The 24,907-nt window shown below is 40.6% G+C and overlaps 1 long non-coding RNA gene across 3 annotated transcripts; it reads right to left on the minus strand.

Moving 5' to 3' along the window:
- Positions 1–418: 418 nt before the first annotated feature.
- Positions 419–24,551, minus strand: LOC137199381 (uncharacterized). 3 transcript variants are annotated; one of them, XR_010931777.1, is made up of 4 exons: positions 22,100–24,551; positions 21,786–21,854; positions 19,435–19,582; positions 419–3,020 (listed from the first exon to the last, which is right to left on the minus strand). It is a non-coding gene; the product is annotated as an uncharacterized lncRNA (long non-coding RNA). The 3 variants fall into 3 exon arrangements; XR_010931778.1 differs by lacking the exon at positions 419–3,020 and adding an exon at positions 17,708–18,647; XR_010931776.1 differs by lacking the exon at positions 419–3,020 and having other exon boundaries at positions 19,141–19,582.
- Positions 24,552–24,907: the final 356 nt, after the last annotated feature.

Genomic DNA, 24,907 nt, shown 5'->3' on the forward strand with positions numbered 1-24,907 from the left:
CAACTTTTTTTTAATGCTAAAGTAATTATTAATAGAACAACATAATAAAACAAGCTTTTATGGTTCATATTCCACATTACAAAACATCATAGATGGACGTCAGCATCCTCTCTCAACCAGACATGCTCTAAAAGTTAAATTTAGCTCAACCCTAATGTTCTGTTAATGGTTCTGGAGACCACAGACCCTCTTTAACAGCAAAAAAACATACTCCACATTGTTTTATCACCTTGATACTTTATGACCTTCTTAGTTTTTTATAATTATTGCTTATAAAGATGATTTCGAACTGATGACATGTCTCAAAACTCCATTACTTCTTGTTGGCGCTCACAGGCTCCAGCTGTTAAATATATTTAGTTATATTCAATGGATTTTTATATGCTTTACATCTGTGAGTGGTGTTGACAGTACTTTTTACGCAGCGCTAGCCCTCCCAAATCCCCGAAAAGTTTATTTGGATTTTTGTTATTTTTGTTTTATATGTTCATAAGAGGTTTAACAGGGAGTTCGGCCTTTCTGGGGTCTAACTGGCCATCACTGTATAGGATAAACTACTGTACATTTCTATGTTTGTGGATGACTTTTTGGCAAACGAATGAAATGTATGTTTGTTCATGCATAGGTCACATAAAATGAAACATGAAATATTTCTTTATTAGGTGTAATATCAAAGATTTATGCTTATTTTCATTTTTTGTCCCCCTCATCACGTGTAAACTCAGTTTGTGGCAAAGGGAAGGGTTCCTACTTCAAAACTTTACTACATATTGGGTTTTAATAAGGGCAGAAAAAAAAAGGAAAAATAGTTAAAAGAAAGGTTTCCATATTAGGTGAAAATGACTCGTGTGCACCATCCATGGTTTTTTTTGCTGTGCTCTTTTAGAAGAGCTAAAGTGTTTGCAGAGTCTGAGGGATATGAAAGAGGGCTGCTTCCTGTTTGTGCGGTTTGTGTATAGAGACACCTTGAGACGAAGTACCAGGAAGTGGGTTTGTGACTCTTCAGCAGAAGAAAGGTGGCGGAGGGAGGGGGTCGCCTGCTCTTTGATATGTGTCAAAAAAAAGAAAAAAAAACTTCCATTACTTACTCACATTTGACAGCAAATTACTTTCCAACATGGAAACTGTACTGTGACACAGATCAAGTTTGTGGTTCATTCATTGCTTGCTGCACGACACGATAACGCAGGTGTGTAGTTTTACTCTCAGTGCTCAATCTCCATTCAACTTTAACCCACAGGGTTGAGCAACCAAATGTCGCAGCATGTACACTTTGTAATTGTGGTATCAGAGGCAGGTTTACTTTTTGTTTGAGAAAGAGGTGAGCAAACAGAGCTGGTTGTGCTAACTGTGCTATTTCCCTTATCTACGCTCACAGCTGAGAGCGGGGTGGCTGCAAAACTGCGTGCATGCATGTGTTCATGTGTCTGTGTCGCTCTAGTGTGACAGGTGATGTGCGATGGATAATTAATCACCAAACAAGGGCTGAGGTCAACATTTGAGTGATGAGGTTAGGTTAGGGGCGTATTCAGAGGCTGCTTTGTCTGTAGAAAACAGAGAGACACGATTGACCTCCTTCAGACACACATACCAGAGCTCAAACCTGCATTAAAAACAGCACTTTTAACATCAGTGAAGGGATTATATGTTCCTCTATGGAGTGAAAAACATCAACCCAGGGTGAGATCATAAGCACACATGGAACAAAAGCATTCAGCGGTCAAGCTTAAAGCGAGACCTTTTATATCTTTTGGAAATTTGATACTGGAAACAAAGTTTTTACGCAACAACTGGAACAAATCTTTGTTTTGATTTTTGTAGACTATAGAGAAACTACAAAAAACTTTTCTGTCTGCACAATCTTTATTGTTTGTTCCAGATCAGACAAACAGTTGTGTGTGTGGTAATAATAATTTCTGTGATGACTCATCTTATGATGTGACAAACAAACCACAATAATGTGAAATTTCTAGTCACATTACACAAACACGATCACTATGAAGATACTGCATGTCTTGCTACAACACACTTTAATGACATATTTGTCTGGCTCAGTGATCAAACCTTTGACCTCACTGTTAGATGACAGACCTCTAAACCCCCCTTGCTTACGTACAGCGAAAGTGTACCTTTATCATCTCTGTCTGTACTCACTTTTATCTCTACTACTCGGTGGTTGATTTGTCTGTGGCCACATGAAGGGGGGGATTGTGGGGAGTTAGACTCTTGTTTTTCCCAAATATTGAAATTCTTAACTTAATTATGGTGATGTGTTTCATAATTTGTGTTAACAAGGGGCCTTCTCATCCCATCTCTAATCCCTTCCTGACTATTATCAGCCTGTGGTGTGTATAATTCACTGTTTGGGAAGTTTACCTTCTGAATACAAAACAATGCAGATTACTGAGTGTATGCTTAGAACTGAAGTTAGTAACAGAGAAAGTTGGATGCTCAAATTTACTAAACAATCTGACCACTTTCATGTACTTTTAGATATGTTTGCCTCCAAAACAGAATGGAATTAAAGATGGCATTTAAATATATTGAATTGCAATTTATAGACCGTGATGTACAATAACTTTCTAATGTCAACAACATTAGCAACGCCCCATTTTCAACCTCACAGTTTCCTCTGTATGGTGTTTCCAGGTAAACACATATTTCACAAAATGTCTTATCTGGTTATCATGCTTTAACTGTAACTCAACTTACTTGTAACTTGTTCTAATTTCAGGAGGGCCGACACTTTACTTCCTTTCTCTTCTGCAAGCAGCAAATGGTAGACTTTATCTTTGTAGGTTCATGGCTATATATGTCACAGTGAGACTGATTGCAGATCAACAAAGACAACAGTCACAACCACTCCCTGATCCTGTGGGTTTAACCCAGGCACTCCGCAGCCCTATTATCTAGGCCACTGAGACTATGACACACTGCTTACCGAGAAATGACCATTAGCCCTGCCAGGATCCAGTGTCACATGTGCTTTTCTTCCCCCTGGCTAAGTGGCAACCCTTGACCTGTAAAAGAAAGGAAGAGAAAACACATATGTGTCGAGCAGAAGAGCGGAGAGGTGAGGAGGCTTCAGAGGAGAGCACTGGAGATGGCCGTCTGACAGGTTGTGGAAACACACCCTTCCACTCCTTAGTGTGACAGAAAAACAAACACAGAGCCACTAAACTCTCGCCGAGCCCCACGCTAATGGACAAGCGATGACTTTTTCCTAATGAGACGTGCTGGCCTGGTGGAAACGGGAGATGAGCGCTGGCCAATGGCACAGCCTGTCCCAAACCTGACACTGTTGTGCTTTGGGTTTCTGGACCACTGGGCCGAGTGAGTCACTCCTTCAACTCTCCTGAGTGCTGAGCCACTTAACCCTTCCTGTCTCATGACTCCCAACATCATGGCCCGATGGGAGGAAAGTGGCTTCCATTAGCAGCAACACCTGCTCTGCTTTTACCTTACTTGTGCTTTAATTGAGGAGAATTCTGCTAATTTGGGTGTTATTTTATCATCGGTTGTGATAACACAGTACTCACCTCATTGCTGAGATTTGACAAAACAATAGCTGACCAGCAAAACATCAAACTGTTTATAAAAAAGCCTGCGGTTGAGCCAGATGATCTAAACCAGTGGTTCCAAACCTTTTTTGCAACTACTTCATACAAAGCAATGCTGACTTGCAACCCCTTGTCACGGCATGCATGTCTATCAGTTGTGTGATCAAAGACTGATTTTCTCAGATTTTTAGAGGCCCGAAGAGCTATACAGTATTTCGAAAGTCAAACAATCATTCCCCACTGAACCACTGATCTAAACCACTTTATTGGGAGGTAAAGCCAAAGGTAAGTGCTGCTGAGATTATGGTAACAGTCCTTCATTGCACAGGAAAATGATGCGTGCACAACTACAGTAAGTACAGAAGGTCAAAGTTCAATCGGAAAAACCCTCTGTTATCTGTGATAAATGTTTACAGGACAGTTTGGGTGATAATTTTTCACCATCCGCCTTTGTTGTCTCTTCCAAATAAGTTTGAAGGTGTGTTTAAAACCCGTATGATCGTTTGACTGCTCATGTTTCTGGCCTCATGTGACTTCTTTTTAGTAGTGCTGCTGTGTTACCACATCTCAGCTCTTAACTTGGTGAGTGGAATATCATTATTTTCCATGTTATTCTTTGACAAAACATAAGGTGCAATTGCAGTAAATGGAGGAGAGAGTCTGCACAGCTTCCTACTCTTTGCATCTGTCCTTTTTGTCTGTGTGTGATGCACGGAATTAGCTTAACGTCACTGAACCATGCTAAAGCTAAAAACAGCACGTTTCCTCACACATCTTTCTCAGTTTTGTTTTGCAGCATCTGTTTCCTCTGGTTGTGGCGCATTAGAAAACAACCTCATTTTCACTACTCAAACACAGTTTTCAGTTTCTCACTGGTTCAATACCGATTTATATGACCTCAGTGCACACACAGATACACACACTCCCAGAAATAAACATACTCCTACACCTTAACCCGCCTACAGATACGCATTGGACCATGACAGACCTGTAGAGATGACTAACCAGCCCCTCTGAGTCACTCAGGCCCTTTAGAGGTAAAAGCAGACAAGATGACATCAGTGATACTTTAACAGGAAGTCCTTGCTCTGTCTTGTACCGAGGCCAAGTCTGCGCCATGCACAGATGATCATCTGGGATAATACACAACACTGTCACATGATGTTGAAAATAAAATTACGAAATGGTGAAAACATGATAAGATAGAAGCTACATCACGGCCACAAAAGTTTAAAAAAAGGGGGTGATGCTGGGAGCTTGAAAGACAGAAAGACAAAGAGAGCTGAGAGATAAAGAGACAGAGAGGATGGCTGGACTTAAGTCATGCCGCCTGCAAATATAACCATGGCTGTATCATTTTTTTGTTTGAGTTGTAAACAAGCCCCAGATATCTGGCCTTGGGAGGTTAGTGAATAGTTAATGAACTCTGTATCTCTGTCTCTCTCTCTTTCTGTGTGTGTGTGTGTGTGTAAGTGTGTATATGTGTGTGTGTGTGTGTGTGTGTGTGTGTGAGTATTTCACAATGATCTGCTGGCTGGAGCTCTGAGAGACGAAGATAAGAACTGACTGTGAGAAACCGCAGATCTCACACCCACTCACTAGGAAAGAACACACAGACACACACACACAGACATACACACAGAATGCACACACAGGAACATGCACGTACACACACACACACACACACACACACACACACACACACACAAGGCGTACATGCATGCATGCTCCAGCTCACGTGTAAGTCTGAACATACAAAGGAAAGGCGCATTTAACAGTTGACATTGGGTTCCCTCAGGGACGTATGTGGGGCTCCTCATGATTGTGGAATTTAGCTGTAAAAACACAACAGAGATTGTTTGGAAGTGTCTGACTGCTCAGATTTCTCAAGGCAAGTCTTCCATCGAGATAAGGCTCGGTCTGAAACCTGTCAAGCTCGCTCCTGTCCTACACTCACCCTCGAGCCTCACCTGCTAACCTGCTACGACATGCTAAACTGCTCTCACACAGGTAGGCAGGAAAAAAGGATTAGAGCGCAACTTCACACAAAGGCCTTGAGTAATGGTGGTGTCAGGATATTACTAAATCAACAATCACAAACTGAGTGTGCCCACAGTATACAGTATCTTGCCGAGACTTTTTGTAAACTTTATCAGAGGGTGACAGACTGTTGACTCAGATGCAGATTATTCCTATTAGATCTGAGTTGCGAATTGGGTCCAGAGCTGTAGATTTGAGAGTCGAAACACAGACTTGAATCACACTTCAGCCACAAAAGAGACAACTAGACTTAACAGTTTTGACACTTGACTAAAAAAAACTTGACACTTATGCTCAATTCAGTACGCTCAGGGGTTTCACTACAGTTTCACTTGGTTGCTGTCAGTCCGGTTGCCTGATGAAGACATATAATGACACTGAAATAAAATACAAAGTTTCAATTTCATGTCCATCTGTTAACTCATTTCTTGGTTTCTGTCAAATAAATGTCAAAAAGATACATTTTGAGTATCTGTGCAGGTTGTCAAAATCCCTCTCATTTCTCTTCCTGTAAGACATTGTTATGACGCATCTAGATCTCGGGTCCCTATGCATAAATTTATCGAATGAAATGTGATTCGGGGCAACTAACAAACCCCATTCATCACATAAAATTATCTTTGACCATTACTCTGTGTACAAGTTATGTAGTCTTGCTTTAGATCAAGTCCTGTCCAACTTATTTATAGAGCACATTTAAAAACAACAGGAGAAGTGCTTTGCAAAGAAAGTTAAATAAACATAAAAATAGAAGTTAAAGCAAATTTATCATGATATTAAAAATGAAGGTGAATCATCGACTTAAAAAGACATCATGAGACATGCCTCGAGTATTTAATCACTAAGCCGACCTTAAGGACTTAGTGTCAGCTACAGTATGTAAAAAACATTTTTAAAACGACTGAGAAAGGAAAATGTTCAAATCCATTTTTAATGCTCATTTTATTGGTCTGTCTTTATTTCTGAAAGACTATTTGGAATTTGCTTGTCTTGAGCTTGCTCCAAAAGACTTAAAAACAGCTCTGCTTGTCGCTGCTCAAACCCAAGAAAAAACCTAAGTCACCTATACACAATAGCTCTATGCAGGGAAACAATAAACTTGTTCTCAGAGGGGAACTCATCTGGGTTTTCCACTCCGCGTTTCAGGCATCATTGTTATCAGAAACACGGAATAACAGGCGAGAGAGGGAACATGATGTGTGAGAGCAGGCTGAGGCCCAGAGGAAGGCCCAGCACAATGCGAGGCAACGGAGATCTCTATAAATCACAGGCCTAACCGATTCCCCACCTGTGTCCGCTGTCTTCCCAGAAACCCAGAGTCACACAAACAGCTGCCCCGGCTTTGGAAAACCTTCAAGACCACAGACACAAAATCACATGTGCAATCAAGAGTTTGGGATATCAAACGCCAGCAATGTGTAGAACAAACTATCCCTTTAAGGCAGAAATTGTTGTTTTGGCGTAGGGTTTTGGTATGACGTTCTACAGTGGCGCACACACAGCTGTTTAAATTCATGCTTTGCACACACGTGATCAAACAACATAGCCATTAATTTGATTAGAAGGCCCTCAACAGTTTCCAGTTTTCAGTCTTAAAAGCGCATTGTGGTCTCTGCCAAACCAAAAGCCTGAAATAAATTAACGTCATGATATTAACAGTAAGACAGTGCCATCCGGATTTATGGTATTTCCCAGTAAAAGGTCGTCAGTGTTTCTGGAGGTGACGCATCAAATGTCTGTGTGTGCGTGTGTGTGAGTATATGTACAAGTCTGCCGCGTATGTAAACACATCCGAATGTGTATGAGCATACAAACACATACGAATGTGTATGAGCATGTGTGCTGAAGGGGGAGGGTTGTTTACTTGGGCAGCCTCTCAGAGAGTGTCTCCTGGCCAGCTCCCACTTCCTGCCCCTGCGCCTGGAGCAGCAGCCTGTCTAGTCAGCCACCTCGGGCTGACAGGGAGACCACATGCTAAAAGACTTATTGGCCTACTTTAGAAGACCTATGGGTTTAAAGGGGACTGTAGGCCTGCTTTGGGTGCGGCTGGAACTGTTTTGAAGGGAGATTGGGGGGTCTAGGGGGTGTCTGATTTTTTTAATAAAGCACTCAGCCTCCCTCCCCTCTCTCCCTGCTTTCCTCTGAGTGCTTACAGCTGCAGGGATGGAGAAGGGGGGCATAGCGGAACAGAGTGAACAGGCTCCGCATAGAGAGGGCCCTTCATGAAGTCACATCTGGACCTTTCCCAGAGAACTCAATGGAGCGGAGAGGCTAATGAAAGTCTTAAGTTATGTAATTGAGCTCTTCCATGTGCACCAGACGGTAATGTTGGCTTGATCCGCAGCACAGGATGTTAGCAAAATCCTATGGACATTTATGTCCCTCACAAAAGGCCTGACGAACTCAGCCACTCTAATGTTGCTACTGTCATGTCTGTAGCAGCTTGCTAACCCCAGAACCTGGACATACTAGAGCTGCAGGCCCATACATGGAATCACAGCAGTGAGAGACTTGGCCTGTGAGGCATAACAAACAGGGTTTGGCATTTACTGCTACTAACAGGCCTACTTAGGTTGATTGGCCCATGTTGCTTTGCTGCAGTTAGGCTTCCACTGTCCGGCAGCAGTGGAAAATCACAAGAGAATTATGAACATTAAGTACAGCGGATGATTAAATGTGGCGTACAATGATTCTTTTTGAACCTTGTTCAAAGTGTAAATGATTGTAATGTAATTTTGAGCCTTGCAGTTTATGACAAACACATGTCTGCTGGTGTATTGTTTTGCTTAACAGTGACTTAGCGGAGAGGCTGTAAAACAAGCTGCCTGGCTGGTTATGAGTGGGAGAAGGAAAGAAAGACCTGCAATGTAGGGTAACGTGGTGAGAGGTGGAGTGATGAATGGTACATATACAGTACGCGCATCTGTGCTTGCTTTTCTGGTGTGTGTGTGGATGCAAACAAGCACGTAGTCGTGTGTATGTGTGTGTGTGTGTGTGTGTCCATATGTACAGGACAACTGTGGGATGGGTGTATGTTGTAACCACAATCAGATTGAATAAGGTCTCCAGTATCAGCCCCCAGCTTTGATTTACCTTCCACGGCCGAAGGGAGAAGAAAGGGAAGCAGCCGAGGCAGAGGAGACGCTCCTGAAATGAACACCTTGGTAAAACCTGCCGGTGTATAAAGTGTCAGCATTGGGGCCTCTCCGTGGCGCGGTGCCAAGCCTAGAGCCACTATCACCTTCACCACCATCACCACCACACCACTGTGCCTTCCATTAATAAAAGAGAAGAATAACAGTGACGGAGGGGAAGATAGGCCAGGGCAACGATACATTACCTGCCAATTAGACGCAGGGCGGCGGCAGCGAGGGGAAATGCAGACCATATGGGAGGCTATGTGAGAGGCCACCTGACCCAAGGGGCCCACAACTCTCACATCAACACTCCTCGCCAGACTGGACCTGTTTGAAGTCTTACATAATGCCCCGAATACCACCCTCTTCTCCATCTCTCTCCCCGGTCTTTCCAGCCACCCCTTCCTCCTCCCCCTCCTCCTCCTCCTCCTCTCTTGCCCTCCACTTTCCACTTTGAGACCACAACCACAAAGACAGGCCCCAGCCAAGACAAACACAGCCCAGAATCAAATCAATTTTTGAGAAGTTATGGTGCAACTATTACAGCTTAACACGCTGCTGACAAGCCGCATGAGATGGTCCCCTCATGAGTGTGTGTGAAGAATGAAGGCCGTTACGCTGCTACGTAAATTAAGTGATCAGACACACAAGAGACATAACAGTGGTTGCCACTGACAAAGTCCTTCTTCATGCATCCTTTATATAACATGCTTTAGTAATCCTGATGATTATTTCTTGGAAGTTGCTCAGTGGAATCGAGCATACCGTGACACAAATCTCTTGCACCGACTCATTACAGTGCCTTTCCTATGTGTTCTGATGCTTAAAAAGAGGCCAAAGCTTTTTTAATTTTCCAAACATTTCCACTTGGTAATGGGACTTCAAGTGTAGCATTATTTCAACAAGTGTGCAAAAGCTTCAAAAGTTTTGCTAGTTCAAACATTTTGACATTTTATTGCACAGAGTTAGACGATAGATAGATACCGCTCTCATATTGGTTTGTTAAATATGATGCTACAGCCAGCCATCAGTTAGCTTAGCTTAGCTTAGCATAGTCAAAGGTAGCAAACTGCCTACCAGCACCCCTAGAGCTTACTGATCATGTTATGTTGCTTATTTACATACAAAAACGAAAGCGTATGAACAAAAGGTGGTTTACCCGGAGGTTATGTGCTGGACTATTTGTTGCCTGGCAACCTCACAGTTACAGCCAGACTCAGGTAAAACCACAACCTTTCAGCATGAAACAAACAACATAAACCGTGTTAATTAGTAAGCATTAGAGGTGCTGTTAGGTGGAGTTTGTTACCTTTAGACAGAGCCACACTAGCTGTTTCCCACTGTTTTCAGTTTTTATGCTAAGCTAAGCTAACTGGCTGCTGGTTAGCTTAGCATTCAAACATCTAACTCTCTGTAAACAAAAAAAAGTGAACAAGAGCATTTCCTAAATTGTCAAATTCTTTCTTTGATGTGTATACACACAAACTGACAGTGTGCAGTCACTCTTCTGCTGCCTCAGTCTGGCTAGAGTGTATGAGGGGCTCATGGCCAGGTCTAGTCAGGACCAGAAGGGCCAGCAGCAGCTCTTTGGAAACACTGACTCACCAGCCAGGAGCCTTAACTCCACTCTGCCTCTGTACAGCTGGCTGACGGAAAAAAAGATTTATATTTCTAAAACACCTTTATTGTTACAACACAAAACATAACAGAGCTAAAACAAGCTCACAAGAAAACCATACCGCAGTCCAGAGGAATAAATCTCACACCTTGCACAAACAAGCCCCAGAGACATGCTCACATTAAGAATGAAGGAGCTCCACGGCTCCTAATCCACCATAAAAGAGGAAAGGAGGAAGAGAAAGAGAGACAGAAAGCTGTATCATTAACATGGTTGGACCCCTGGGAGACTGCTGGCCCATCATAACCACAAGTTCTCTGACTCTCCTCAGAGAACTTGTGGTCTAATCTAAAACTTTGAACACCCGCTCCCTGCACTGGCTGATTAGTCACAGTTCTGTTTTTGGAGCTCCAGTGTGGTGGACTTGTTATACTTCAGGCTCACTTGAAATGCCGCTTTGACAGAGTCCCTTCTGAATTATGGTGGAAAAGCACAGGGCGAAGAGGTGTTGAGGCGTCGTTAGAGTGACACAGGTTTTTTCACACTGTTCTTTGCTGTTGCTGAAAGCTGAATCTTTCATCAGCCCACCTTGCTTGAAACTTAAGTCATATGTGCAGGGCCCAGCCTATATGCCATAGTACTTAAAATGAACTCATACTTACCCAACATAGAGTCTAACACATCACACAAATATGTGCGTAGCTTCTGTGGTATCACGCTATTTGTGTATTTAGTAATAGGTTAGAGGTTTCAGGTGGGCCAAGACATTTACAGGTTCTTATTTTAACCTGGTAATTTTACCTTCATCCAGATAAAAGGATTTAATGACTGAAGCATCATCATGGTTGTTGAACAAAAATTTTGCCCAACCATAATGGAAACAGGAAACAGCAGTGATAAAGGAAGTCAGAGAATAACAACAACAGCAATAGCTGCGGTGAAAGAGGCAGCTCAGAAAATATGAGCATTTAACGGTCTGATTGCTTGAAAGGTTTCAGGTCCTCCGGCAGTAGCAAACAAACGATTTGAAAGTGCTGATGTTAGCATCAAGAGGTAAACAAAGGCAGAGAAGGAAATGAGACTGTGTCCCTCTAATCATGTGATATTTTAGACCATATGCAGACAGTTTGAACTGCGGTATATGAGAATGAAGGCAGTGCAATATCATTTGGTTCAGCAAAAGGACTGTTTTGTCTTGAAGTATTCGATGTACAGACTTCAGCCTGTAAATCACCATAAACTTCAACCATAGTCTCATATTTACCTGGTCTAGTATTCAACTTGTTTAAGTCATAGTTCCACTGGTATGATCGATAGACAGTAAAATTCACACAGTGTCAGCAGTAATAGGAATTATTTGTCTGGTAGAAAGTAGTTCTAGTAAAACAATCCTTGTATTGAGGCCTGTGGATTATCTGGACTGAGTTTCTGGAAAAACATGTTGTATAACTTTGAAAATGTTTCAATGATGTGAGCACCAAAGGTGATATAAGAGACAGATATCTTAAAACTTGGGTAAAGGAAACTAACTAAGTATCTTCATGGCTGGATGGTGAGAAATATGTTTTGTTTTTTAAATTCAAATGAAACCCACCCTATGGGCTTTAGACCAAACTTTAGTTCAAACTGAAAAACAAATCATTAAACTCTTGAGTAAAAACTCCAGCACCACCTACATCCCCTGTGTTCATTCTTCAGTCCAGGATTTGGTGTGAAACTGAGTTGCAGCAGCTGTGTCCAGGGCTGTAGAGACCTCTTGGTCTCCAGGCCAAGTTCCATGTCCGCTGTGATTATAGCACTAGAACAATGCGAGCCATTGTGGCGCAGCGAGCGTGGAGTCCCTGCAGTTTTCTCCATCATCTCCCTCAAACGCTCTCATTCAGCACACACACACATGCACACACAAAAGTGCTGTAATGGACTATCGAGTTAGGCGAACCACATAAAGGTAAAAATGTATGGTGGGTTTTTTTTTTTTTTTGAGTGAGCATGAAATATGGTTGACTGGGTCCCTGGTGCTCAGGCAGCCTGCCAAGACTTGAAGCAGGCAGTTGAAATTCATCACAGTTAGACACACACACACACACACACACATGCAGACACGCACACACACACACACATTCTCGCTGCTGGAGACCTCAGGCCACAGGGGGAGAACAATCTGACATGCCACACAGCAAGGCTCTCTGCAATTAGACAGTCACTTTATCACACTACAAACTTCTCTTTTTCCATCTTTCTCTGTCTCTCTCACACACACACACACACACACACAGAGAGAGACACACACCCAAACAAACACATAAAGGTGTAATCACTCACAAACACACTGCCAAAGTCAAAACTGCTATTATCTGTCATTAGGGACACACACAAGCAAACACAGTCGGCCTCATGCTGCTAGCCAGCGAGTTGCAGAGAAGTGCAGTGAGTAAGTTAGTAAGTAAGAAAAATTTATTTATATAGCATCTTTCACGGACATATGTCAGAAAGTGCTTCACAGTCGAATAAATAAAACAAGTATAAACAACAGATAAAACACACAAGGGGAAACGGACATAAAACACACGTTAAAACATAAAACACCACATGCTACCTAAATACCTGCCTGAACAGATGGGTTTTTAACTGCTTTTTAAAAGAGTCCACAGAGTCCAGAGACCTCAGACTTACTGTGAGACTATTCCAAAGCTTAGGTGCTGCCGACTGGAAAGCACATCTCCCCCGAGGTGTCGTCGAAGTGTCCCTCGGACACTTAGACGACCCAGGTTAGAGGACCTAAGAGCTCGGCTCGTGGTGTGAGGGTACGGAGAGTCCATGATATAATGTGGAGTCTGGCCACGTAGGGCTCTATAAGTGAGCACCAAGATTTTAAAATTAATTCAGAACTAACAGGAAGCCAGTGCAGAGAGGTTAAAATACTGTGGGCGTAAAGTGTGAATAAGTGTAAAGCACAAGACCTTTGCAAAGAGTTATAAATAGAGACGTGTTATGTTGTGGTTGTCCCTCCGGGGGACGACTGGAAGGATAAGTCATAACCTCTGCGACCCATGACCTTTAACCCCTTGCCCTAGGGGTTCAGTGGACGTGCTGTGAGTCAATGATGTCCAGAGGGGTACACAGGAGTATTAGCTTTTATATGATCTGTGCTCATGTCCCCCCTTCACCCCAACTTCCTGGAACACATCTTGAGTTCCACTATTCTGCGTGTGTACCCATTTGAACATGCAAACTGATACACATGAGTAGATTTTAACACATGCTCACAGGCGTACAGTGTGTGCATAAACACAAGCATGAGCCCTTGTGGTGTAACCTTACGTTTGCAGCCTGAATACATGTGTGTCATAAACATACAGGGATAAAATCTTACAAAAGATATTTTGAGATTGGTTGCATCAATCGTTGGGGTTGATCATAAATTCTGATGTAATATTACAGATTTGTTTTTGTGGGTTTGTTTGCCTTTATTTGACAGCAGAGGTAGAGAGGAAGGGGGGAGAGGAGGGAGCAAGAGGGTCTCTGGTTAGAATCATAACAGGACGTTAAAGTTATTTATTTATTCTTCATCGATGCTACCTAATTAGCATGTGCTACAAGCTCAATGCCACTCTCATGAGAGAGGTATCAGTGTTCTCATCTGACTCACAGGAAGTGAATAAGCATATTCCTTGTTTGCCTTTTCTTTGTTTGTTTGTCTGTCTATAAGATATGATTTTTATATCATCAAAATACCCACCAATGTGTTTCCAGCTGCAATGAGATGCTAATCACTGTTGTTTATAGCAAATAAGGTCCTCTTGTGACCAACACAGCTACAAATATGCTTCCACTAATATATTTACGTAACATTTTCATCAGGGGTTTTTGTATTATAGATTTTTTTTCAATCCAATATTCATTTGTCACAAGACTGATAAATTCCTAAATTTCTTTATGAGAAAATTACCCCAAGTAATGCACCTGACTACTCACACGACATAATGTTAGGTACCAGAGTAGCAAAAATAACCCAATTTCCCTGTTGAAGACTATGAAGCTCCACAATTGCGAAACTGGAGCCTCTCGTCACACATCTACATGTGGTCATAACAGAGCAAACCATCAACCCAGGAGGTTCACAGTGTGAACGCAGGGTCAGAGGTCATGCAGTGATTGGCCAGTAAAGGGAATGCAATACGGAGGGCAAAGCTTCACAGAAGATTTGTCACCCATCATTTCACTGTATCACATATCCCAACTCTGCAGTATATGTTTGGCTTAAAAGGAGTTAAACTCCATGCCTTAGAGGGTGATTATTATTACACTGACGCAACAGGTGTGGAAGAGGTGTGGCAGGGCAGGACACCCTGAGCTGGCATGGAATAAATACAACAAAATTAACTGACACTGTGGAAGTGAATGAGGATGTTAGGAGATTATTAAGGATTAGTCACACAATATGTCAATATGCCAAAATGAGAAAACATAACATTTATTTATTGGAAGCAATGAGGGACATTTGAAGCATGTTGTAGTGGATTAACCCTCCTTATAGTGAGTCAGTTTTTTGCATCTGAAATAAATTCATACCTCAACTCATAGTATCATAGATAATCACACTGTAGGTATAGTATAGGTCAGTGGTTCCCAAACTGGGGATCATCTGTATAAGAAAGAAAACTGTATCAATATTATTATATTTTTTCTGGCTTTTCTCAAATGTTTGGTTTATTTATTGCAAAATACTCAATACTTTTTCCTCTTTATGCCTCTATAAATCATCTAAATGAAACAATCTGAGAGGAAAAAAATCACTCTTTGTTTAGACCGCTCATAATTCATGTCAACTCTAAGGCCGTATCTTTGATGAGGGCTCTAACATCAACATTGCTTCATTTTAAAGGGTCACAAGCCAAAAAGTGTGACGTCAACAACACTACAACTACTGCTATGTTGAAACTAGTTAGTAGAGTAAACTCACTACTTGCTTTAGTTGCACCATCTCTACTGGCACTAGCTAAGTCAGTCATAATCAAATATTGGTGCTGTAAGTGACATTTTACCAGGTGCATCATTTAGGCAAGACAGAAGAGAAAGCCACTACTTTACATTAGGAGATCTATAATAGACTGTATTATTAGAAAAAGAGAGCATGCTGTGTGCTATCATGTGCATAACTAGCTAAAATATGACACAACCCATCTTACGTCACCTCTTAAATAATTGTTAATTGATTACTTCTGTGGCACTTTTTTCATTATGGTGAGGATGTCTGTATCACATCTGAATATAGTCATAAATAAGAAAAACATCACCACAAATCTCTGAAAAACTTCCGGTCTTTGCAAAAATATTCTGCAAAAGTTAACACCTTAACAGTCACAACTTCCTGTTGCAACTAAGGTGGTCATGCCAGTGGCGATCCCCATCTCAAGTGAATGCAGCATAAAATCACAGTTGTGCCCGTGTCTAATTTAGCTAATTTAACTTTACAGCACAACACTGACTGTGCATTTCAGTGTCATCATGAATGTAAAGGGTGTTTGTCTGTCACAGGAAATATCCCCCTATAAATATCAAATAAACATTTTTCTGGCTGTTTTGACATTTTAGTCTCTAATAAGGAACAACTTGCATATGCTTGCTCAGGGGAGGTTATTGTAACAACCTTGCACGGTGCAATGGTGGTTATAGCATAACTCCCACACTACATTCAAAGCAGGTTACATTTGATCTTACAAGTTGCTGATGCAACAGGCTGCAGTGGTATAGGTGATATACTGTAGGAAAGTATTAGTCCTTTGACATTCAAATTCACATTTGAAAACAATTTCTTATTATAGCTGGAAGAAATTAATCATAACTGAATAAATACAGTTCTCAAAATGTTCTCCAGTAAAGTCTGCAGATGTTTTACTCATCTGTTTCTTTGCCACTAAACCTCCTGTCTCAAAACAAACTCTCTCAGTAGAATGTAAGCAAAGCAGAGAGAGTAAAGTTAAAAGAAGACGCCAGAAAAGATAAACAAATGCAATTCAACTTGACATCAGTTCTTATGTAGTGGGAGGTGTAAACATGCAAGCGCAAACAGCCCGAAGACATGATGAATTGACTTGCAGAGAAGGCTAAAACAAGGTGTGAACGCCCTCCATGTAAGATTTAAGAGTGTGTGTCTGTATACCGTATGTGTGTGTGTGTGTGTGTGTGTGTGTGTGTGTGTAAGCTACCAAGAAGAACATTGTGTCCAGGACTTGCAGCCAGGCAGTGAGTCAAGGCTGCAATAAGTGTGTGTGTGTGTGTGTGTGTGTGTGTGTGTGTGTGTGTGTGTGTGTGTTTGTTTATGTTTCAAACCTTGACACTACTGATGCTGCTGTGTGCTTTTCCTTAAATTCCTCTACACAGTGTTTTCTACATAAACTCCCCAATCTTCTCTGTTCTGAAATAGCATAAAAGGAAGTGGCTGGGGGTTGAACCTGCCTGTGGGGTGTTCTCCTCAACAACACCTCAGATCAGTGTCTCCTTTCACTCTTCTGATCTGTGTAGCTGCCATCAAAGACACCAGAGCTGTTTGGCTGAGGTTGAGATGGGCCCAGCCCTGCCTGCAGTGCATACACCCTGAGCTATTTCTCTTGCCCTGGAAAGGTGGTTTGGTTTCAGACAGGCTGCTACAGGCCTGCATCTGGGATCAGGATGGGGAGACATACAGCAACTCCTACCTGTGTGCTTTTCTATGTGTGTCATTGTATGTTTGCAGAGAGTGAAACAGATTTGCTGGAAAGGCCAGACGGGTTTCTGCTTGCTGCTGGGATCTGCTGCGTTCTGTTCAGTGTGAGTGTGTAATACCATAAAATGTATGGAGGACCAAAACTGCAAAAACTGAAATCTTTAAATTGATTTATTTATGTATTTATTTCTGTATTATTTTCCCTTTGCATTTTCACCCTATTTATTTCCCCAAACTTATTTATTTCTGTATTTTCTTTTTATATTTCTTTGTGCATTTCTTCATTATGCAAACGAGGGGGCTGTCATTCATGGGGTCAACTTTTCATCTATTGGTTGATCACATCAGAGTGCATAGATCAACTAGGCATGTCATTAGCTTGCTCTTTCCTAACTGTATGTTCAGTGGGTGTCTGGTGTTGAGTAATGTTTGTGTCAAGCATAGAGGCTGTATTATGTGTAGCTTGCAAAATAATGATATTTTCTGAATTTTTTGTTTGTTTTTTGAACATTTATTTATTTATTTTTGATTTTGGCAGTTTCGGTCCTCCGGAAAACTGATCTTTATGTAACAACTATTGAAATAGAAAATCACTTAACATGGGAAACAAATACATTTATAGGAATAAAAAAAGTAAAGATACAAATATAATAATATGATACAGATACATTTATGATCAAATTAAACCAAAAGAAAAGGCCACAAGAAAATGTCACATCCATAAACCATCTCCATTAAAGCACCAATTGTAACTTACATAGAAAATATGTTGGCCCTGACAGCAAAAATATGATCACCCTTAAGGCACTAGTGTACTTCATTAGGACTGCTGCCCTCCAATGTTGGATTTTGGGGAGCTGCGTCTGACAATTTCTGTAACTTTCTGAAACCAAAAATCCGACATTCACACCCACTTCACGCAGTGATTGGCCAGGTGTTCGGAGGTCATAAAATAAGCAGGGTTTTATATGTTTTCTCTCAAGCCTTCAAGGGGATAAAAGCTCTCAGGCTAACCAGCTAGCTTGTTAGCTCAGTCACTAATAGTTTGCACCGTTTATTCAAAACATATTTATAAGATCTATAAGATTTATAAGATGCTATAAACAAGCTAGCTACAAGCTTTCTCAATTTTGGACTCTCCGGCTCTCTGTTTCTTCAAAGGTTGGCATCAACATGGCTTGTTGTTGGTAAATGGTGCAAATTGGTGGGTCAAAGATGAACTCAGAGCCATAAATTGGCACAGATTTACTTCGGCCCCACGAGGGAATCCACTGATTGCTGCAATTGGATTGGCATGAATTGATTTCACCATAACAATTTGCCATTTGAAATACTGGTGTGACCAGGCCTTCAAGGACTTAGAACTGGACCTACATGTTAAGTCCTCAGCTCATAAGGGGTTAAAAGGTCAGAAATAGCCCTAGACATGCTTTAAATATAATCAGTAAAACTGGTATAAAGATATTAAAATTGATGTTACATGGGGATTGTTTTTGCACTAACTGAAGTCTAGAGACGTCTTCTTGGCTCAGACAGGAATTCAGTAAGTTACAGCAGTCAAGATGAGATGATTTACGTCTGGGACTCTGGTGAAATTGGGTCAAAAGATTCAAAGGATACAGGGGTGTGTTTTCTTGTACATTTCTTATCAGTAAAAAGATTTAAAGAATTCCTGACAATTAACCTTCAAAGGAATGACTTACTGGTGTGACACAAAATAACTTCTGCTACTGACAAAGAAAAGCGCCATTCACACCACATGATGCATTTAATATCTGTTCTGCAGTTTTCAATCATATCACACAATCCTCAACAGATGGAGTTCAATTGTCATGGATTTTTTTCCTCAGCACTTTAAGGACTTCTCATCTATGTTGGATTTAAAGTTGAGACTGAAAGATCACTGTTTCAAACCTTGGAAACAGTTGACACAACAATCTCACCATAAGGTTCATTTAGTTGCTGTGTGAAGTGTGAACTGTGTGAACTAATTTCTTTAACAAGCAAACAATAACAAATTTGAAGAATTTTTTAAAGTTTTATTTTTGAAACCATTATAATTTTGAGTCTCCAAGATGAATTATCTCAAAAACCCTGAGTAAATCAAGGAAGTGTAAATCTGGTCCAAGGCCAAAACATTTTTAAACATCCTTATCCTACAAGGAGCAACTTGATCAAGTATATTTGTCGTCAGAAAACCCCAATATCAATCAACATAACACATTTTTGTGGTAATCCATGAGTGAAAAGAAGATCCGATATATGTGGGGCCAAGACAAGTTATGAGATTCACTCAAAATTTCAGAAGCCAATGATGTATCTCTTTCAATAACCTAACAATAATAATATGCTGTCAAGGTTAAACCTTCCTACCTCAGCTGTACTCATCTGTCAGGCAGTGATTGTGCAAGGCAGCCTTACATCAGACATCCTGATAAGAGTTGATGGACATGACTGCTCTTCACGCCTCAGGTGCTTTCAATATGGTAGGATTAGTCAGGCAGGACCAGACACGCTGAACCTTATGAAAAAGAACACGATGATTACTTTTTTGGCCATTACACACACAGGCTAGGATTAGTAAAAATATACATTAGAGCTATTAAATTGCATTTTTTCAGAGGTTAGAAAAAAAGGGTCATCTAACACTGCAAGAGCACACCAGCAGCGTTCAACATATAACTCTCAGGTGCTTTGCCTCGAAGGCTAATGAATATAATTATAGATACCGTGCATCAAGTTCAACACTGTTACTTGTAGAATGTATAAATTAGAGTACAAAAGAACGTCACGCGCAGTTGGGTGTGTCTGTTTTTTCTCAAACATTTCTAACAATGAGAGATACAATCAATGTCAAGGTATCTACTTTTGTTGCCAAGTTTGTGACTCCAGCCAAAACTTGACATGTAAGATTTTAAATAAGATGAACACTGAAATTTAAAACAAATGATGGCCCTGAAAGGCTAGTAGATAACTGATGAGTGGCCCCTCTTTGGAGAGATTTGTTTTATACTTGATTATTGTCTTTACTAGCAAAATCATCATTCATAAACCCAAATTCATCATGTTTTAACATTTATAGGAAGAATAGTGAAAACTCTAATCATAAAGAGACAATAATTGATCATTTGCTAAGCCCAGCTACTTACTTACCAGTTATAGTTAGTTGCTAGTCTGTTAAACTGTTGCTAGCAGATTTTACCTGCTGTAACTAGCAAGAGGCCACTTGCTCACCAAGCTGCACCTCACCAACCCGCTCTGACCTGGGTTAACTTGTGGATAGTCTGAACCGGTTTGTCTCCTTCTTCCACCACCGGGCTCTGGTGAAATTCAGCTGAAGGCAGCAAAGAGGATGAGAGAATACGGACACAGCAATCTTCAGCTCCTCAGCAAGTATTCTGTTCTGTTGTTGTTTTAGCAATGGACGCAAATATATCTTCTGAAAAGTGGATTACAAATAAGCATTTATGGATTATACTGCTGTTTTAGCAACGGATGGACCACTGAAAGTGGGTAGCCAAAGCACTATATAGCTAACTAGCCTAACTAGGCACTCTGCAACCTTGCGCTAACTAACTAGCTAGCAAACCATTTGTTGCTAGTTGTTTTTTAGCTCGCAAAATGTTGGACAGTTCACCCACTGTTGTTATGGGCTCTCTAGCCTTTCCAACTGGATCGGAGAGGGAAAAGCAAATATGGAAATGTGAGCTCTACAACATATTTCTAGTAGTCAATGAGGAGCTATCTATCAGTGTTTTTATTTGTGTATGTGTGTTTTGTGTGTCTATGTTGTGTTAAGTAATCAAGCTTCATGAACAAATAAAAAAGTTGCTGTCTCAACACAAGGCTTGTCTAAAAGATTACTACTGGACACAGGGAAACATATCAATATATCTGGCCCACTCCCCACCCACCAGAGGGGCATGGAGAGGTGGTCAAGACTGATTGGCCTCCACTCCTGGCTAGGGGGCTACTGTAAGTCCATCGGGGTCCCCTATGTCAACAACTTTGACCTTTTCTGGGCAAGGCCTTCCCTTCTCAAGCGAGATGGTCTCTACCCAACCAGGATGGTGGCCCAGTTGCTGTCAGGCAACATGAACACCTGCCTCAGACATTGATGTTTTTATACAGTATGAAATAATTCCTCTGGACTACTGCCTCCTACTGTTTATTCTGTTGGTACTATCATCTCCTGCCATAATAATACAATGGATAGCAGTAAACCACATCTGGGATCTAATAGGAACAACTTAATATCAGTCTCAAAGTAATAGCCCAGAGACATTGGCACTTTTTAATGTACATTCACTTTCTAATAAGACATTTCTTATTAATGACCTTATTATGGAGCACAAACTGGACTTTATGTTTTTAACCGAAACTTGGCTCAGTACTGACGGACCAGCTGCTCTTATTGAGGCCTTTCCCCGAACTATAGTTCCTCCCACTCTTGTAGACAAGGGAAAAAGGGCAGTGGGACTGCAACTAAACTCTCAGCTGTTCTTGCCAGCAGGGACATATCTTTGGAGGACTTTTGTTCATTTGGCCATCATGCCGTTATACTTAGGTGTCAACCTCTTGTGCTGGAAGTAACTTTATACATGTATACCTACATGTGGATAATAAGTCAGATTCCAAAGCCATGGAATTTATAAATATTCTGTATTAGCCTATATGGATTATACTCAGTACACCTTAGATCTGGTGATAACACATGGACTTACTGTTGATGTACCCTCCATTGTTGATATCTCAAGGTCTGATCATTATTGTGTATTCTTTTTGGTTATAGCCTGCACAGCACAGAAAAATACAGAATGCCTTGTTAAAAAGTGGTGTCTTACCCCTGAGGTTCCTGCAAATTTCATGACCTGTTTAGAAAGTATACCAGCAGTTATTCTACCCTCCTCATGTGATGATCTTGTAAATCACATAATTACCAAACTAAGGACATCTATTGACACTGTTGCCCCTGTCAAATATAAAAAAGGACAACCCCAAACAGACTACTTGTCTAACATGGTTTTAAGTTATGTACCTCTGGTGATCGCCTCTTGGTTGTTCCTAGGGTCCACAGCAGCCACTATGGCCCCAGCATGTTGAATGGCATGCCGGAGGAACTGAGGGTGGCAAAGAGTGTGGATATCTTTAAAAGAAAACTTACAACACACCTATTTAGCCTGGATTTTATCTAGTGTGTGTTTATTTCGACTTGCGCTTTTATTATTAGTTTTGTCATACTATATTTTATTTATTCATTTTCATGTTTTTCTTATTTAAACTCATGTTCTTTTGAACTTAGGCTACTCTTACTTCCTCTTTTTATGTTCAGCACTTGAAAGTTGCATTTGATGTATGACTTGTGCTATATAAATAAAGTTTGACTGGTTGATTGAAGATAATTAACATTAGCTTCACGAGTTATTTGAAGTAATAACTGTTGCTAGCAGATTTTATCTACTGTGCCTCTCAATCTGGGGACTAGGGTTCAAAAATCTGCCAAAAGCCAGTTTCTCATGCTTTCAAAATCTCCAATATCTATGAATCAGAAGTTATCTTAACTTTTAAAACTGCCATACTGGCTGAAAATCAACATATTTTTCAACTATTATTTAGTAGTTCTTAGTAATTTGATAGTATCCTAGTGTTGAAACTCAGTAGTATTTAAACTCAGATTCAAAACCTGGTTGGAGCCATTTAATTTTGACACATTTTAAGCAAGGGGCATTTGTAACATTTCAAACTGCACCAATCAGAAATGAGACAGAACCATGAAACTCTTCACATGCTCTGTGGTGATGCCTCTCTGCCTGCCAACGGACAAACTGATGTCTTGTCAAAGTTTTACTGCCAAGGCTTTTTTTTTTGAGGTATGAAAGTAATTCTTTTCAACCACAGTATTTTCCTCATACTGTCTAAACCTTTAATGTCTATGAATTTAAATCTGTCTAGTTTTGATGACCATTCCTGCTGACTAACATTTGATATCTTTAGCTAGCTTTGTTGTTTTGTAGCTAGCAGATTAGCTTGTGTCATGGGTGGTACGGTTAGTTGACAACATCAAAATGGTTTCTGGCTTGATTGTTTTTCTCTACAAATGTCAGAAAAGTGTTTTGTGTTCAATTTAAATACTTATACGAATTAACTATAGCCTATTATACTATGTATAGGCCTACTGTGTTATCAATATACTTAGTGGCCTAACTGATACACTTGTCCAAAACTCTGCAGCTGGAGAGGGACAGAGCCGTTGGATCAAAGTGCACGAGGAAGAAGAATTTCACTAAATCCAAACCCAAACCAAAGAAGAAGAATGTAAGTAACAGAAGAGAAGATGATTAGGAAAGTGAAGAGGAGGTATTCTGCATTGTCTGCCTGGAGAGCAGCTCCAGATCAAGTGAGGTTTGGATTTCCTGTGTATCATGCCACTCTTGGGCCTATGAAGAATGCACAGATGGAAGCAAATACTGTTTGTGCCATAACTGTGGAAGCAACTGTGACGTGCTTCACTTCAGAAAATGATGAGAATAAGCATTTGTTTTAACTCCCATGTAATTGTGTTCCCATTTTGTCAGTTGTCAGTTTTCCAGTTGTTGGGTTTTTTTTTTTTTTTCTTTTTATAACTGTTGGTTACAGTTTTTTCTGTTCTCTTTTCTTGAGAAAAATTTAGCAGGTTGGGAGCATTTGGCACTTCTATAAATGATCAAGTTGAGATGTTTTTGGTGAAATGGTTTGTGACTCACTTCATTTTGTTGTCAGTTATGCTGACTTTTTAATGTTGATGAGGGGGAAACTTTTTTGTGTGATGCTGTTTCTGTTGCTTATTCATTAGACATGTTTAAATTGTTTTAACTATATCTTTATATCTATATTCATGGGGGTTTATTGTGGTCCTTGGTATTTATATGGAGGTTTTACATGTGTTGTTACAATTGTCTCTGCATGCGGAGCCAGATGTAACATTTGACATCTAGTATTTCAGTCAATGTTTTGACACTAACATTGCTTGTAAAAACATTTGATGACTGTTAACAAGTAGAACACAGACACAAGTTACCTACAGTACATAAAAAATGTATCCAAATAGTTCAAGAGGTTTTTGATTAATGACATCATAACCAAAAACTGTTACAGTTGCCCCCGGTTACCCCTACACGGCATAGCAATTTAACCTTAACTTGTTGCAAACAGTCAATATTGCCAAGGAGAGATTTTCATTGATGAACTTGATGCTTACTTCTTGTGAAAATACATGTAGTATGTTAACCTTAAAGTATCACTATGAGGCAAAAACCATGGAATAATAGCATAACAAAGTGTCACAGCAAAAAAAAAAAAAAAGGGTGATAGTGAAATGAACAGATAAATGATTCAGTCTGCTATGTTACAGTATTGCGCCAAGGTGGTAAGTCATCTTTATTTCATGTTTATTCTTGAGAGGGCGTTGCACTTTTCAAAGCAAAGATAACTCAATTCATTATAAAGTTGGTTCGGGGCAGAAACATGCCTGTGTACGCTTCCTTTACTTTGACATAATAGAAATATCAATCAACAGGTGAAGGCCAGCAGGTTTTTAGAGGGAGGAGGAGCCTGCGAGGGTTTCTCCCAGGGAACGTGTTTCAACTAGGAGATTTTATAGGCTTGTCACATATGACCTGATTGCTAAACAAAATAACAGTTTCCACGCCCAAGGGCTCCCATTGTACCAGGTGTGAGTGTGCTATATCTGGTAGGTAGTGTGTGTTGTGTATCTGTCTGATGTCTGAATAACATAAAGGGGTTCTGAGCACAGAAAGAGAGCAGGACCCCCCCTCCACAGCCCTCCATTCCAGTTTCTTACCGTAAA

The sequence above is a fragment of the Thunnus thynnus genome, chromosome 16 (genome assembly GCF_963924715.1).
Source record: "Thunnus thynnus chromosome 16, fThuThy2.1, whole genome shotgun sequence".
NCBI classification, from domain to species: domain Eukaryota; kingdom Metazoa; phylum Chordata; class Actinopteri; order Scombriformes; family Scombridae; genus Thunnus; species Thunnus thynnus.